This window comes from Hesperophylax consimilis, chromosome 21 (assembly GCF_061612785.1).
Source record: "Hesperophylax consimilis isolate HC1 chromosome 21, BYU_Hcon_1.0, whole genome shotgun sequence".
NCBI classification, from domain to species: domain Eukaryota; kingdom Metazoa; phylum Arthropoda; class Insecta; order Trichoptera; family Limnephilidae; genus Hesperophylax; species Hesperophylax consimilis.
In genome coordinates, this window is record NC_142856.1 from 29471019 (window position 1) to 29488979 (window position 17961).

The following is a 17961-nucleotide window of genomic DNA, read 5'->3' on the forward strand; positions in this document are numbered from 1 at the left end:
TGAGTAAATCGCGTCCGATTTTATAAAATATCAAATGGTCGCTAGTCTTCTGTTTAACATCTTTTAAAATTTATCGAAGCATAGACCCTGCTCCAAAGCGTTTTTAAGCCCTTTGGTTGACGAAAAAAAGTTTAAAAAAATGGAAATGCTCTGATCAAAAAAATACTTTATTTACTTTTCTGTGATTTTTCCCGGACACCATGTATAGTCATAAAAACCTCGTTATAGTGAATCGGGTCATAGAACCATTTGCAATTCAATGCAATTATCTTTGATTTTTTTTATAAAAAGCGTTCGTGGAATTTTGAATGGAATGAATAAGGGAGTAGAAGAAGAAAAGAGCGATGAAATGAAAACTATTCAATAGGAACTGGCAATGATTTTATTGGTTTTATTGATACTTCTCCTTCCCTGATTTAATTTCACAAGAAAACGATCATTACCATTCAGGTGCGGTGAGGATTACCTATAATCCCTAGATGCAATAAAGAAGCTTGAAAAAAGACGTTGAAATGATGATATAAAATAGTACTACCTGCCTTTTAAGAATACTGTATATACAGTATTCAGCATACTGTCTCGTTTGCCAAGCGCCAACAGCGGGAAAAGCTTTGGGAGTTGCACGCGCAACCGCATCGTTTATTCAAGCACTAATAACAAGCTTCAATAATCTTGTGACAGAAAATATTTATATTTATTAAATGGGTCACCAACGATTCGCAGAGAAACTAGATAAGTTATAACCGAAAGCTGGAAAAAATGAAATGTGCATTTTTGTGTATATTTTCAATTTTTCGTAAAATAATAATAAATGTTTCATTATCTTTCTTTTTTTGTAACAAATAGAGAAGATAATATCGTCACTTTGATCTTCCGTGCTGAGGATTTCATAAACATATTTTTTAATTTTAGTTGTGTAAATTTATTTTTATTTTTATAGTGAATACCTCACAAGAATCCCAACTGCTCCCGTCTGGATCCAGTGAGACTATGGCATCCCCAATTGGGGGATGTTGTGAGGCTGAAGGTAAGTGGGGAAGGGAAAGAGGAAGGTGGGAAAGTACCTGGCTATTCAGATCTAGTCACTAAACACGGCTAAAGCCATTTGGAGCAACGTTTCAATTCTGAATGGTGGTCTTACACCAGGGCGATACTGGTAGTATCTTCCACTCTGGAACGTGCCGCAAATATACTATATATTATTATTTTAATTAATTAATTGTGAAATAACACAAATTAATCAAATAAAATTTATTTGCGCACGCCGGGTTCGAACCCGCGACCTTCGGAATGGCAGTCCAATGCGTTACCACTGGACTATGCCGGCCGTAAATAATATGAAGAAATTATAAACATATAACGTACTGTTTTTTTCTGAAATATTTATAAATTTATTACATGGTATTTTTGTGCGGTTGAGTTGTTTCGGTTTCAGTCCATTTGGTGTCAACATGTTTTCTGATCTCCCTATGTCAGTTGTCCAGATTTTTATTTGAGATTTAAATGACATAATATTGTTCTGAATTTTCAATGAGGGCGGGATTTTGTCGTAGAGTTTAGGACCATAGTATAGGAAGCTTGTTTTCCCAAATGCTTAGTTTATTAATTGTATAAAAAAAAAATTTCAAAGCTCCAACATGCAGTCAATTTTAAAAAACAAATTTCAAAATCTTCAGTTAATCCTCCATAACGTTTTAGGTATGTGGCTTGATGAAGCTATATTTAATGCTAATAATTACGATAAATTGATTAATTGACCGACTTTCTGTACCCATCCGTCTCTGTCCGCCGCTGTATCACACCTGAAGTTTTAAATTTTCTAACGCATGTTAACTGACAAGAGGCATACTTTTTTTCCTATAAAACTATAAAAAAACACTAATGACGGATTGTTCCACAGAATTTCAACAATTTGTCAAATTAGTAGCTAATTTTTATGATGCATTCAAATTTATATTTCAGTTCTGTGAAGCAACTTGGCCATAGTAAGATAATAACAGAACTTGAAAAAAACTTTTACAGAACTTGAAACGACCCAGAAAATTGTACAAAGAAGCGAAGTTAGCAGTCCACAATGGAGTTCTGGTACCTACCCTGATGTATGGAAGTGAGGCATGGAACTGGCAAAGAAAGGATGAAAGTAGATTGAATTCTGTTGAAATGAGATCCCTGAGGCGTATTATTGGTAAACCATGTTTGCTCGTATGAGGAATGTGGAGATCCGCAAACAGTGCAAGGCTGATGTAAGCGTAATAAGTAAGATTAAGAAAGGGACGCTTTAATGGTTTGGGCATGTAGAGCGAATGAGCGAAGAAAGGACTGTAAGGCGGATATATGATGCAAATGCGAATGGTAGCAGAAGTCGGAGACGTCCGAGGAAGACATGGCACGACCAAGTGAATCAGATACTCAAGTCGGGCCATTTCAAGAGTCAGAATAATATAAGAGTATGTATGAGACGATGTATGAGTGTGAATGAGGCAAGAAGTGTGTGCCAAGACCGAGTTAATTGGCGGTCGGTCCTCTCTGCCTACCCCTGCGGAGAAACGGCATGATGGTTAGTTAGTTAGTTAGAAACGACCCGTTCTTAGTTAACTGTTTTTCATAATAAAAAGTTGGGCATAATTTAAATGTAAGGTTTTAATTTTTTTTATATCAATAAACACGCAATGAATGTTTCCTTTAATATTCGTTAAAAGTTAAAATTTCACAACACAATTATTACTTACATAAAAATCAATTAAAAATATTGTTAATAAAATGTTCTCGCTTTTTTTAATAAACTTTTACATTTTTCATCCAGTTTTAGTTAATTTAAATGAGCACGTATTCTGGAGTAACTGCCAAAAGTTGGTGATTTACAAAAACGTGTTTTGGAGTAATTTAATAATTTTTTTTAATAATTAGATTTTTGTTTTTTAAACAAATAATGCTTATTGTTCTAAGAGATTTCAATATTTTTCTTGTATATTAATTAATTATATAAAAATTATTAAAAAATAATTGTCAATGTTTTATACAAAAACAGCAGTAGCTAAACACCTTATCTTAATCTTAATTTTAAAAGAAAGACAAACATTCCCGGGTTACGAATAACCCAACAATGTTTGAAAATCTCCTACTACCACCACAGAAAGCCGAAAATGTTGCTTGTGTTGTGATGGAGGACTTAGCCAGCCGAGGAATCGAACACGCGACGCTCGGGTGAGACCCAAGCGCTATGCCCACTCAACCACTGACCTACTTAACTATATAAGATGGGACTCAAATCTATTCCAGACAGATTATAATAAATGTACATTAAAATCCTCATTGACTCAAAAAAACAAAAAATTTTGCCACAAAATTTTGGCAGCAACCTCATAATATTTGTTTTTCATTCATGTGTGTCTTGACCAAAACTTAATCCCGGTGCAAATGTTATAACACCTGTCCTGTCACTTTAACCTTGCACTCACTCTAATGAATTTCACGTATAAATTGACGCCCCTGCGTCACGTGGTGAATATAAAAATGTATTGGTTTAGAGGAGTGAACTTTTTTACTAGCCTAATTTTTTTTATCATAAACTAGCTTAACAGCTCGGATTCATCAAAGACGAAGATTTTTTTAATTGGACGTTAAAAAAATGTGCACATTTCATGAGAAACCACTTAACAAGTTTTTCTGATTCATGGTCAGGAAAATAGATTTTCAATTATTACGTACACATAATATGAATGTTTATAGCTAAAGCTAAGAATATACAGTAACTAGGTACTAGTAATACTATTACAAATCAAGTTTATTTTTCTCCATTAGTAAAATAACTCCATTTTAACTTTAAAAATTTCTTTTACGTTTTCAATTTTATTTTATTTTATATATTATAGAAACAAACAATACATGATTTACAGTGATGAAACAATATACATGAATTAGATACTTCATGTTGGGTACCGATACGGTATGATATGTTTCTTTGTAATGTCTGCTAAGTGGTGTGTTTATTCCTTAATTACCAGGTGACGTGTGTTGTATAGGTATATGTGAGTGAGTGTTTGTGTGTGTGTGTGTGTGTGTGTGTGTGTGTGTGTGTCTGTATCTATGCGCATTGAACAGTTTACATTATTGACATGATGCCACTTTTGAATTTGGGCAGTAAATCCGAAAAAATGTTAATATTAGAGTTTAAACAAATATTATTTAGAGTACGAAGAGCTCAGTTAATTGGCGAAATATATGCTGCTTTTTTATAACTAAGCTAATTAAATTAAAATGAGCAGAACTTGTATATAAAGAACAGATTTTTTTAAATGAATTAAATAATTATATAATAGAATATATACTTAAACTTCTTTTTGTTTTTTTAAAGCTTTTTTGTATATTTTGCTCCTGTAAGATGAGAAACGTTTTGTTATGACTCTGATTTCTGAACGTAGGGTTTAAAAAACATATCTTTCTATCACTTTTAATGCCTTCACTGTGTATAATTACTTCATCAGTGGATTATTTGGCTTTACAAAAGTTGTTTCTCTTTTGCCCGCAATTCCAGAAAATCCTAAAACGTGAAAAAAATGCTGGAACATTTTTATTTCGGTGGTGTCGCCTCATGCCTTTATATAAGGTTGTATTTCACCCTTCGCTATCAGCACATCTCTGCGAATTGCAAGGGTAGTATTATTTGCCTCCCTTGCCGCTTATAAATAAGATTTTATACTAGATGTTTACATAAATCTCGAAAATCTTACCGGCAAAGAAATTACTTTCAAGATAGCTGAACCGAAAAGGGAGATTTGAAAAAAACTTAACCATTTATTTGAACTTGGTTTCGCGTCATATTATTAGTCTTATGGTGTGGAGAGTGCAGGTTTACGTGTTATAGCTTTATAAGGATATCTCTTACGTTTTTAAGATAAAAATTACAATCAAAGTTTTGGCAAAAACTACGACGTGCAAACTGCATTAAGAAAGGGCTTGTAAAAATATTTTAAGGATACATAGAGGTTCCCTAAAGAAAACATGTTATCATTAGCAGGGATGGGGATCAAATAAGAGCCTCAAAATTCATTCTGTGCGACCAAAGAATCAGTCATTGCTCCTTAACGGAAAGAGGTGCATGAATTATTCGTGCGTCGTAGTGTAAATTTTGAGGTGCTCAAAACAGTAAACTAAGCAGAAAAATATTAATTATTGAATACAATATTAGCGATTTCTAAACGAAAACTTTAAATATAAAAAATCAGAAAAAAATACGGTCACATCTAGGACTCGAAACAAGGACCCTTGCCTTGCCGAGGCACCTCTCTACCACTGAGCTAATGGGACCCTATCCCCTTCGGTCACACTTAACTGTATCATACATCGTATAAGAACTACCAAAATTGTCTTCATTTTTTCACCGCACATATTTATTGGCAACTATCTTTATGTATGATCGCTTGATTTAAACGGGTTGAATCTTGCAATCATACATAAAGATATTTAGTACTATATAGATTGATACTACACTTTTACTAACACGATTTTTTTTATATTATTAGTTGTGTAGGGTTAGATGACTTGCCAGTACGACTGGAAATGTATCATCAAAGTCCTGATCAATTGACAAAATGACAGCCGAGAAGATACTTCCTTTCGTGTATTTAATTTTTTTTTAAAACTTTTTATTTAAATTTTTAAAATTAAAATTATTTTTATTTTCTCAACTACCATACTAGGCTCATGTCCGTATTATGGTAGTCTTACGTGATTTATGTTAGAATAACAATAATAAAACATAACGGAAAAAGAATTTGTTATGGTAAAACAAAAATTTTAAAAAATGCATATTAATATAGAAACCATATTAGAAATAAAAATAAATACTTTAAAATATTATAAAATTTGCGTTACGGTGCGTACGCACATGAGAAAAATGAGAATTGCAAATTTATTGAAAATCTCTTCAAATTATGGTGATTGCAGGACTTAAGAGGAAGCCACAAGCCAATATGTGTATTCTTGGCATACCTTATATCGTAGGTAATACCTAGACATTAAAATCGATTGACAAACGGTGTCTAGAAGCGTTCGATTTCAAGCATAAAACTGGTGTTTATTTATTTTGTCAATAATTTTATAAGAAAGCAAAAAAGTTAATCTAGTAAAACTGTCACAGATAATCTTAGAAAAAAAATTTTTTTTAGTAGATTACATTTATATTTATTATTGAGTAATTTATATTTTTATTTGTATTCTACTCAAGCAAATCGATAGGAAAACCTTCAATTTATCTAAAGCATATTTTTTGATATTCATAATGTACACCAATTCGTTGTAAAGATTCGTCAAAATAGTGATTTAGCATTAAGCCTCGCCTTAACAAATGAATTAACAGGTTTCCTGGTAAACTTTTAATAAAATACGAAAATTCATTAGCACGATATCCGACCACGTGTCCATGAAAATCCTAATATGTTTGAATGTCGTCATGATATTATCAGGCAATGTATTTGTCTTAATATTCGGATTTTCATCCGACATCGTCATACTGTATTCGTAATTTACTAAAACTTTACCTGGAAACCTGTTAATTGATTATTTTAGGCATTCCCGTTGTTAACGGAATTACTAATAATTAATATTAATTTTTCTCCTTGCATCTTGTCAGGTCAATGATCACTATTTAGTTCACCGCTATCTGATATTATTTGCCAGTGATATTAAGTTACTTAATAAACAAATAAAGATAAGAAGCAATAATTATTACATAAATACACTACTTGCACTTTCCTTATCTCGCTCAAGGTGACGATTAATACCTTAGTATGTTAATATTCACTTTCCGTGGTGCTGTTGCAACATCGTTGATAAATCTTGATATATATATTGACCTTAGTGTGTTAATATTCTCTTTCCGTGGCGCTGTTACAACATCGTTGACAAATCTTGATATATATATTGACCTTAGTGTGTTAATATTCTCTTTCCGTGGCGCTGTTACAACATCGTTGACAAATCTTGATATATATATTGACCTTAGTGTGTTAATATTCTCTTTCCGTGGCGCTGTTACAACTTCGTTGACAACTCTTGATATATATATTGACCTTAGTGTGTTAATATTCTCTTTCCGTGGCGCTGTTGCAACATCATATTTTTCAGGGGCTGGAACTATCGACGAGGCTATTATAAATATCGGACACTTTTTTAATGAGCATAGCAAGTAAGTCTTAAGTCTTGTTTTAACTCGACCGTTTGGCATTTAATCTGTATGTAAATTTGTTTGCATGGTTAAAGTGGATGCAATTTTCCGGTTTCGACAATCTACATCTGCTTTATTGTTCAAACAAGCCTAACTACTAGTGAATAGATTTTACTTTGACTAACTTTCACAATTTGGTAGGCAATTTTGGGTACCGCCGGCCCGGGAACCATTTATTGGATAACCAACACCTCTGCTATAGGTCACCCGCAGGGATTCGGTACGTTTGATGATTTTGCAGGGGTGCCCGGATTCATCCCTACCAATTCAATTAATTCATACCTTTTTCCTTCCCAGAACTTCCTCTTCTTAAAAAGACCCTCCACACAGCATCCCCAAAGATGACATAGGCCCTGAAGGGAAATTACATTTCTCGAGGCTTCCTGTGTGGAGTTAATGTAAAAAAAAGAAAAGTCTAAACAAATTTCTTTGAACGTGAGCTTCTATTGTTATAAGTTCTAGTAATAACTCGGCTTAGTATAATAAATATCTCCACAAGGGCGCTTGACTTATTTTTTGAAAGGATATTTTTTTCGATTTGCTCAGTTTTTTTAAATAAATTTCATTTTATTAATAATCGATTCGAATCAATTTGAATTCAATGGAATCTTGAAGATTTATTGTGTCTGTAGCACCCGGCGACTGGGTTGTAGATTTTTGAGTCGTCCAATTTGTATTTGTGTCATAGGTATTTCCATAACCAATTCTTGCCAACTTCTACTATCAATTATTGAATACATTTGGATAAAAGTAACGACACGTTTTACCATTCAAAACTATTATCCATTGCCAACACTAGTTAGTCATTTGTAAAATGCTACATTAAGAGGATGAACAACTGGCGGAGCAGTATTTTCATAACTACATCTCCGTACGCTTTGAATCTACAATTACGTCCTTGTTACATATTTTTGGTTACAAAAGCTCTGCACGTGTAAAAGTAATCACGTGGAACCACGTGCGCAGTTTTTCAATCAAAGATTCACTTCCGAAGGTAAAAGACGTGTAATTACAACAGCCTGTTTTAAAGAATCAGACCAACTTGCTTAACTCGCTGACTCAGCCACATTTAGTAGCGGGGGACAAAGGCAATGCATACTATCAGAACTATTGCGCGGTTAATAATGAGCGCCTATTACGTGGTGCCTTATAACTTTCACTATCATTGTCATCTCTCAAAGTGAACAGATAGCGGTGAGTTCTTTGTATTCACTCCAAAGAGGTTCATCCGCACTGATTCAATAACTCAATCAAGTCACCTTGTGTTTATAAAAAAGCATTTCATTTCATAGAATTATTTGAGAGAAAGGCAGAAAGTTTTCACTTTTTTGTGCAGAGCTTAATTTAAACCATTCACTTACACTGAATTTAACATCGCTTTTTCGGACATCAACGTAGTCCGAATGCAAGAAAACTTTCATTTTACTTTAACGCTAATTTAAAAAAGCTCTTTTTGGTCGTTGGGATAGATTCTTATCAGATTCGTGTAGGTTGTGCTTTTCTGTGTGGGAGCTTTATTTATCGCGCGATTTTCCCTTCTCTTTGACCGGTCCTCGGAGTATGTTCAAAATGATTCAGTCGCCTCCTGCCTTCGGAGGAGAATGATCGTCTGTAGGGGGGATTGCGCAAAATCGTATTAAAAATATACCCTCCGCTCTTTCGTACAGCCGAAACTATACAACCGAGATTCGCCGCGAGTTTAAATAATTATTCGAGTGACAGGTTTTGAATTTGGAACGAGCGTTGTAACACGCGTTTAAAAGAATATATTTTTTATTGGATACATCTCTCTGATGTGTTTTGATACTGAATTGGCAAAAGATTTGGCAAATCGCTCCAATGACATGTGCACTTGAAAGATTTATGTGAAAGTGAGTGGTTAACCGACGTAACTACATACAATATGTAAATCCAACGTGTGATTCTCATTTTAAATTTTAATCTATGCGCTGCATATGTAAAACTTGATCTAGGTTAAGAGCAAATATGTAAATATAATCTTGTTTTAACAACTTTGCATTCAAAACATTAATGAATAAATATCACTAAAAACAAAATCTTATAACATAATAAACAAACATTCAATTTAAACGTCCATTAAATGACACATTTAAAACACAACAAAACAAAAATGATGAAAACGTAATAAAAACAATAAAAAGTTTTAAACGATTATTTATAACCAATTCAACGCCTACATTTCTCATAAAACTGAATATAACGATAATTTAAAATATAATCATCATTTTTACAAAATTCAACTCATTTACAACGTAGAAAAAAGCGTTATTAAAAATATCAAACCAAAGTGCTTAATTTTATTATCATATGTTTTTACTATTACATATATTAAATACCAAATAATAGATACGTCATAGGTAGTAACAAACAATTTAAAAATCATCCGGATTCTTTATAAATTATTTGATTGCATAGCGAATAATATGTAATACCTACATCAAATACTATTTCTAGATCAAATTAATTAATGACGATTTAATTCCATTAGTATCTTATAATTAGTTTAAATTAACTCATTTAATACAGAATTAACTAAAATTTGAACAGTTAATAATTTATTTATTTAAGGTAATAAAACGTGTTTATGTGAAGTGAATCATTATACGTAGTGCTATTAGTGTCATGGTTTCATGGTAGTTACCTGCGAGTTGTCAGGTAATAACCTTTTATTATTTTGAATTGACCATTCGCGTAATATGTGTTGCGTCTTAATATTTTTTGCTGATGCATAATTACGTGCATGATATATTTGGTTTGAAATAGGCTTGTATGTTGAAATGTGTTTGATTTTTTGAAACACGCGTTGTCAAATATAAATTGCACGTTCTAGGTATAAGTTTTGGGAAATTATTGAAATACATTATTGGAATTATCCGAATGTGCAAGTATCTTTTGGTAACAGGCCAAACCGATGCAATTATTTTTCCTCCAAACCCTTATTTATTATGGAACATATTTATGATAAGGCACTTTAAAAAATGAGCCAGAGCGATAGGTTCCTTAGCTTTAACAGGTCAGAGGTTCAAAACCTGTAGTGAGTACGATTTTTCAAAAATATCATTGAATTATATTTTTATATAGTGTGGGAATTTTCACAAAAAGAATTGAATAAATTAGCGTATTTTATATTGTGCCTTCTGGAGGTCTAGCAAAGACAATCGATAAAGCCCTATGTCAATACAATATTAACGAAATCCGTCAACTATGGTAAGTTAGCGATATTTGCGAGCACTGTCAGAATTTTCGGTAGACAAAAGCCGCTGCATTTAGTGCGGCATGTGTGTTGAATAAGCTGTCAATATGCACATTTTTTTGGATAATATCGTTCGTTATACAAAATAACTGGTTTATTAATTCAATGGAGGTGAATTAACTAAGCTCTTAGACGGGTTGCATCACAGAATTTGAACAATTCATCAAATTTCAAAGTTTATTTTCAAGTTCTGGGAAGGTTTTATTCAAGTCCTATTATTATTTTAGTTTTGTGAAATAATTGACCAAAAATGATATGATAACAAAAATTGAATAAAACTTGTGTTGACTCGACCTCCTAATTGTTCCTAACTCGCTTGAATGAGGTTTTTATACCTCCTTCTCTCCAGCGTTCAGTTTCGCTTTTGCAAAACGATATCGTGCTGGGCCTAGCTAACTCTGAATATTCCCCGCCCCTGTGGTATCGCACACAGTAAAATAAGGCCTACGCTTTGGGGTTGATCTACAATAAATCCCTTAACTTCACGTTGTGTGATTTGTTAATTCGAAGCCCCCCCGCTATGGGGTGGTAGGTATTTAATGTCTCCTTTCTGTGGTAACTCCCGGTTCTTTTTAGCCAAAGCGTGGGGAAAACGTCCATCGACCCTCAGCGAGTTCTACAAGGAACGAGTACGTGTCTCACCTAACTTTCGAATACTGGACCCTATTACTAATCGACCTAACAGCTTATATCATATCTTTAGAATTTCCTTGTATCCCCGCCCTTACCTAATGTCCCCGTGTTTATAAATTCTAGATTGTGACATAGAACCGTACCCCCCCCCCCCCCTCTTGTGTACGGGCTATTAAACCCTTCGTTGAATAGTGTGTTGTTTCCGCATAAGTACTGGGACTCTCTCGTCGGCCTCTGTAACGATGTACTGAAACTAGATAAATGGATTTAGCTGTGGTTAGTAAACTTTGGGTGTTGCGGATGGAAGTGGAAACGAGAGAAAAGGAGATGGGAACGGATTGAATGACGAGAAAAAGGTTTTTTTTTTGCAAACTGGGTCGGCACCTCACTGCCCCAAATGAAATGGTCGCTATTCTTCCAAATGCAAAACCCCAAGAACCAATACGTGTCTGGCTTTCCCCGAGGTCTGGTCTAACTTCTTCTTATAGTCGCCTTGACACCTCCGGACCGCTCACGTCAGAGGGAGAGATAATGCACCTGTTGGAATATCCCAAATCACCCCGCCCCGCTTCCTCCGACGGACTACTTTACTGACTGTAAAAGGGGAATTTTCATTGCGTCCCTTATCATGATGCTAAACGCGTGCATGTTTCAAATAGGTTTGTTCTGGTGAGGCTTTCAACGTCCACTAGCCGCCAGGCCTACTATCCACCTCACGAAGGTTGCTGCAAAGGATCTCGAGGGTTTTCCAGTCGAGTTGCATCAACCTCCGGGTAAACCCCGCTTTAGTATGTGTTCGTCCTCCGATTTTGAACCCTCGTTCATCACGCCGACGTCCCCTCCACGCGATTTTGAAAGACTTGGAGCCCGTTCAATTAAACGCCTTCGCAGCGAACCAAGGCCCAAACATTCCAACTTGACATTAATTTTCATACTGCCTTCTCGTGTCCTCTCATCCGACCCGGTTCCGCGAAAAGGGATGACCCTCCGAACTCTTCGTGATTCTCCATACAACGTTGACGCCCCGAAATCGCGTGATGAGGAAAGTAGAAAATCTTCTGAGCCGAGGAAGTTGTGTGCTTTCCCAAGACAGCTTACGGACAACATACTCCAACGGTGAGTTCTAAGCCGAGGCCAAAGGTATGTAGGAATTTGTTAGTGAACATATAAGGTTATACAAATATTATTAATTTTATTTTTTTATTTGTTTTGAGCATGAGTTGGTTGCAGCTAGTCGCTTCCATGTTGATTTGAGGTGCCTCTGCGCGGCCGCCAACTCGGTAGAGTGTACGACTTTTGTCGTCAGGCACGGACGTCGAGTGATTTATGGGGTCCCCTTTCTTCCTTTTGGTCGTGTGTCGCCACTAACTGCTTACAAATAAGTAGGTCATTGGCCTCGTGCTAAACACAGCTGTTAGAAGCAAGCAAACAGTTCTAAATGTGATACTATTTTATCAGTTGCAGCCCCATCTTCGTCGCAATTTTAACGTTCTGGAAATATATATTCATGCAAGATCACTCACCCAAAATCGTTATATTACCAGTCCAGTCGGGATATCGACGACATGTACATTAATCCACGTCCAGGGGCTGTAGGTAGGATGTAGAAGCCCCTAAGCCGTTAAGGGTTCGTATTAAATTCGAAATCGGTTCTCTATGTCACCCGTCTACTCGCCGGTAGAAACTATAACCATATTGTATCTAATTTTTCTAGCTAAAATTTCTACTTTCATACGCCGCTCCGTAGATAGCACATAAATTACCTGATACTGGAATTCGGAATGTTTAAGCGGATCATTTCTTTCAATAGAATGGTCTCTTCCTCCCTAACCGTAAATTGATAGTTGACATGCATCGGTATCTGTTGGCCTCCACTGTACCTAATCTAGATATCTCTCCCTATCGACTATTTTAGAGTATCTAAGTAAGTATTTGCCGAGATCTACCCAGAACCCCCTTCCCCTCCCTAGAACCTTTCATATATTATCTGCCACGTTCACTTCGATTTTTTCACTCAATTCTTATATCGTGTAGACCGTTAAAACCTTCCCGTGTTCGCAAGGAAAACACTGTCTATACCCCCAATTCAAATGAGCAATTTACCCTACGTTTTATATATTGGAAATTAATTATTATTAATTTTGACCAGAAGGTCCACATGTGATTTACGAATGATGTATTTAGCTCTTATTAAATTCTATTCTCCGAGTAAATTCATTCGCCGCGTTTCTACACGATTTTTATTATTATTTCTTTTTGATCAATGTACGCTGTCTCTTCAATTTCACAATAAATTTAGAACTTTGACTTAGCCGTTTTCGTCTGGTCCTTTGATAATTATTATGGTTCTCTATTTTTTTCTCCTCTAATGGCACACGCGTTATTATTAAACATTACCGCAGTCGAGTTTCATCGTTTTATATTAGTCTGAACCAAGAGACTCCAACCCGTGAATTTAGTATCGTCTAATTATGAGTTTACCCTTTTTTTTGGTTGAATCTAATTAAATTTTAAAACACTTCAATTATTTCAATTAATATTAAAACCACAACTTCACTATATTTAAAACTCTATCAGTTTAGTTTAAAGATAGCACACCAAACTGTCGCGACGTTAAGTTATCGAAGCCCGACTCCAACCAAGTTAAAACGAAAAAGCCCCGATTTCCTCCGAACAACGCTATTTAATCATGTTTTTTCGAATAAATCGACTTAAAATTTGTGCGACTTTCGCCTTTATGAATCCAAGGTTTCACTTCCCGTTCAGTTTAGAATTGCATAACCCCGTTTCAGGATTTTTGGCCCCCGCCTGCCGAGTTGAGGTAGACACCTACCCCCCTGCCGAGACGGGTACAGGCGTGTACTCGGTGACCTGACTTCCGGGCGCCCTCCCGTAAATGATTTTCGGCGATGTAGATTATTGCGCAAAATTATTTGATTATTTTTTCTCGTACGCGTGTTGTGTCCGTAATATTGGTTGATTTCCGGCCTATAGACTAGGTGTAGCTCATTTCTATATCGTTGTTTTCGAAATCTTTCCGAGAAATTCGCTATTGATATCGATAATATAATCGATAAATTATCCCAACTAACGGAAGCTTTTCACCTATTATGTCCAGCGCTTGCGCAATCCAGTATCCTCCCTTGTGTGCTGCCTTCTAGCATTTGATTGGTGTCTACACGATCCGTGGGTGATCCCAGGACACATATACCTTCCTCTCGGTGATGACATACGTAGGCATTCGTTCCAAAATTTGATTCGACACGTTTTTTGTAATTTCGCCTACCTGTTTTGACTCTTTTCGTGATATCCGCCGCATATCTTCTGGTAATTTTTCGTAACCCATCGCTGTCCACTACCCGAGTCGGTGACACCTCTTCCATCATGAGCTAAACTACCTTTCGGGTTTCTTTTCGATTCCTGGTCCTTCCTTTTCGGTGATCTACGCCCAGTACATCCCTGTTTTTACAGTTTTTTTGCGTCTAGTTTTAGCCCAACCCATATACCCCTTTCTCGCTCCATCCAGGAATTTCAATATATTATCCTCGTAACTTTGTTTACGCGCAAAAAAAGGTCGTAAAATTTTGATCGTTAATCAAAGACTTCGTGACCCATTAACTTTTATGTCTTTTCTTAATTACCCAACTTGCATCTCCCCCGTGTTAATATAATTAGGCAATTTCGGCCAAACATCCCATCTTAAGTTAAAATTCGTGTCCATTGTCAACACTTGAAATAGCACTCAGAACCTCAGCGATCGTAAACAATTCTCTCTATGAGGATCACCTCGTAATATGTCTTCTGGACCAAAACATTCTAAAAAACCATCTTCTTTCGCCAAACCGTCACCCCCCTGTTTCGTTATCGCTGGTTGGGTATCGCTTCGTTTCTACCTTAGAATGCAAATTTATCGTCGTTCTCCAAGTGCCCTTACACGCATCGTGAGACCGGATCCCAAGGTTAGCTCAACAGTAAATCAACCTAGAGTGTTTCGTGTCTTTAGACCGCCCTTAGTCTCCGTGATTGGCGAAAAATTATTTAATTGATTTTGGGAATGATCTGATTCGTTGAGCTCCATCACGCCTCTTTTCAATTATTACGTGGTTAACACCTATTACCGACGTAGGTTTCTATAATAAAGCTTCTAGTATGTCCCAGAGATGTCCATAGTCTGTTCGTTTCTCCCTATTCTCTGAACGTATTTTAATTTATGAAAAAAAAAATTCTTTACGTTCCTTTACCCCAAACAGGTCCATTACAGCCTCCCTTTAGTAAGGATTACAGCGGATAAACACGTTTTGGTGTTTATTTGGTGAAATCATTACTAACAATAGGTTTAGATTGACTCATTTTTCTTCCTTTTTCAAATTTTTTTTTTCGTACTCCAAAGGTTGCGTACCCCTTACCTCCCTAAGAGGAGATGTTCGTATTTTCCCTAAATGCAAAATAAATTCTAGAATGGGTCTTTTCCTTTTTTTTTCTTTCCAATCTTCCGTTAATTTTTGGCTTATCTGCTTCCCACGAAGTTCGCCCCTGTACGTGTCTTAACTCAAATGCCTTTAAACAAAACGTAAGGCACAATGCCATTCATAAATCTGCCGCCTCCTACCACTCGTGATTTCATTAAGACGAAACACGGTTTCATTTGTCACAAAACTCGTAACTTTGCTTTATATTCTAGGCGCTTCGTCAGTAGACGTGTTTCCTCTTAACTACACATTTATGGCTAAGTTTTTGTTGCACCCCCAAAGGGTCGAAGCAAAGTTCTATGGGTACCTGACTGAAGTCTCGGTTGTATGTTTTTTTTTTCCATGATGGTATGCACGCAACATGAATCTATTTAAAACGCGTAGCTATTTTGCATGTGGTTTTTTTTTCCTGTTTTTTTTTTGAATTCTCGCGTGACTATAATTTTTTCGTTTTCTTTAATAAATAATAATCCGTATGTGTGGCCGGTTATCAATAAGCCTTGATAAAACTTGAATTGGATTAAATCTGGTTTATTGAATTGGACACGCAACCTCCCTAAAACTGCACTTACGTGTCCTAGATGTTCATCGAAATTTCCGCACAAATATATGACTAAGTCATCCAAGTAGTAGCTTTGCGAGACTACCTATCTTTTGTTTTAATATTCGTATTGTACCGAACGTGTTTTGTTTACTTGTTGAACTAATTGAAACGGATTTATTTATTCTTATTCACAGAATTTAGTCACTATTTCACGCTGTAGTTTTTCTCACAATATCACTGTTTTCACTTTATTCAAATATTAAGTTAGATTATATCCAATGGTTGTAACTATTCACTTCACAAGAACACTGCATTTATTTCACCGAAAAACATCCGTTACGTAACGAACTTAAGTATTTGATAGTAATCACCGGTAATGTTCACTGTAGGTTCAATGAACTCGTCGTGGTACGCAAACGTATTGTATCCCTGCTTGTACTCACTACGTTTAATTTAAACCTTTACGAAAACATAACAAAATAATTATTATCTCCCCTCTCTCACTATCCCGGCTGTCCCGATTCGTAACCAAGTCAAATCTCACTAGTCTTCGGTTTACCTTATTATTATTATTACCATCTCACACTTTCTCCCTCTTTATATTGCTTGCTAGGTATCGAAAAACCGTTATCTACCGACCATTTTGTAATATACACATTCCGAGACTACCGATGTCTGCACGCATAACGTTTCCAAACTACGTCGTACAAAAGCTCATACAATATCTGTTATCTGTTATCACCACCCATTGCGAAGTTTAACTCTATATTAAGAGGATAGACGGATCCCTTTTGTATGAAAGCTTGTATTTTCGAAGCTGTTTCCTTCAAAATGTTCACCGGTTAGGTTTCCCCTTAATATCACGCTATCCAAAGATAACAAACCGTTTTTATGTACTACAAATCGTCTCGCAAATGCTCGGTGGATATTTTTTTCTTTCTAAGATTTATGACCCGACCGTTGTAAATCATGAAAAGGTCTATTAGTTCCTTTTAGCTTGCAATAATTTTCAAGTGACCATCGATAGGTCTCTTCGAAACGACAAACCGATATTAGTACGGTTTTTACCCACTTTCGTAAGGCATTTAAAATGTTTGAATAATATTCATTTCATATTATTTTTTTTTCAAGCGGTCTACAAAATACTAGTCAGATGCTTTACGTTTCACCATCTAAATGCGAGCCCTTCTCAAATTATGATCATTTAACTGATTTGTATATTTTTTCCTTATCGAAGGTTGGCGTACATTTCGCAATATCAACTAATACAAACCTCCACTCAAATAAAGATTCCGTAATTAACTTGTCTATTTATTTATTTTCTCTTTTTTTTTCTCATGAAATGTTGATTAACATCAGCTTACGTTTTTTTTTTCCATTTAACTGTGTAACCTTTCCCTTTTATTATTAGTCTCGTGAAAGTACTCAATTTATATTATTCATTACTAACTACCGTATTGTGTATTAATTCTCTTTATTCATTTGTACGGCGCGCCTGAGGCGACTTTACCCAAAACGGCGCCACACGAGTCCCAACAAACAGCCGACCGACATCCCTGCCGTGTTCAGAGCGATAAATCTACCACCGGCTGTAGATACGTAAGAGTAGGTAACCTTTTTTTTTTGCACTATTGTCCGGCGCCTCGCCGTCTCCATCGTAAGTAATTAAATCATAAATGACACTAGAGTCTAACAGTGCGTCCAGCTTAATTTTTGTTCACCTGTCTAGACTATTTTACAACTGACCCACATTCGTTTCGACCTATTTTTTTTCTATTCGCTCCTGACATGTTTTTTTTTTTTTTGAGACACCATA

The 17961-nt window shown here is 35.6% G+C and overlaps 1 protein-coding gene across 1 annotated transcript in view; it reads left to right on the forward strand.

Moving 5' to 3' along the window:
• Positions 1 to 8838: 8838 nt before the first annotated feature.
• rk (G-protein coupled receptor rickets) overlaps positions 8839 to 17961 on the forward strand; it is a 564913-nt gene continuing 555790 nt past the window's right edge. Inside the window, exons 1-2 of the mRNA XM_089644727.1 lie at positions 8839 to 9213; positions 9815 to 9901. The gene's annotated coding sequence lies outside the window, so the exon portion shown is untranslated. The remainder of the gene's footprint in view (positions 9214 to 9814; positions 9902 to 17961) is intronic.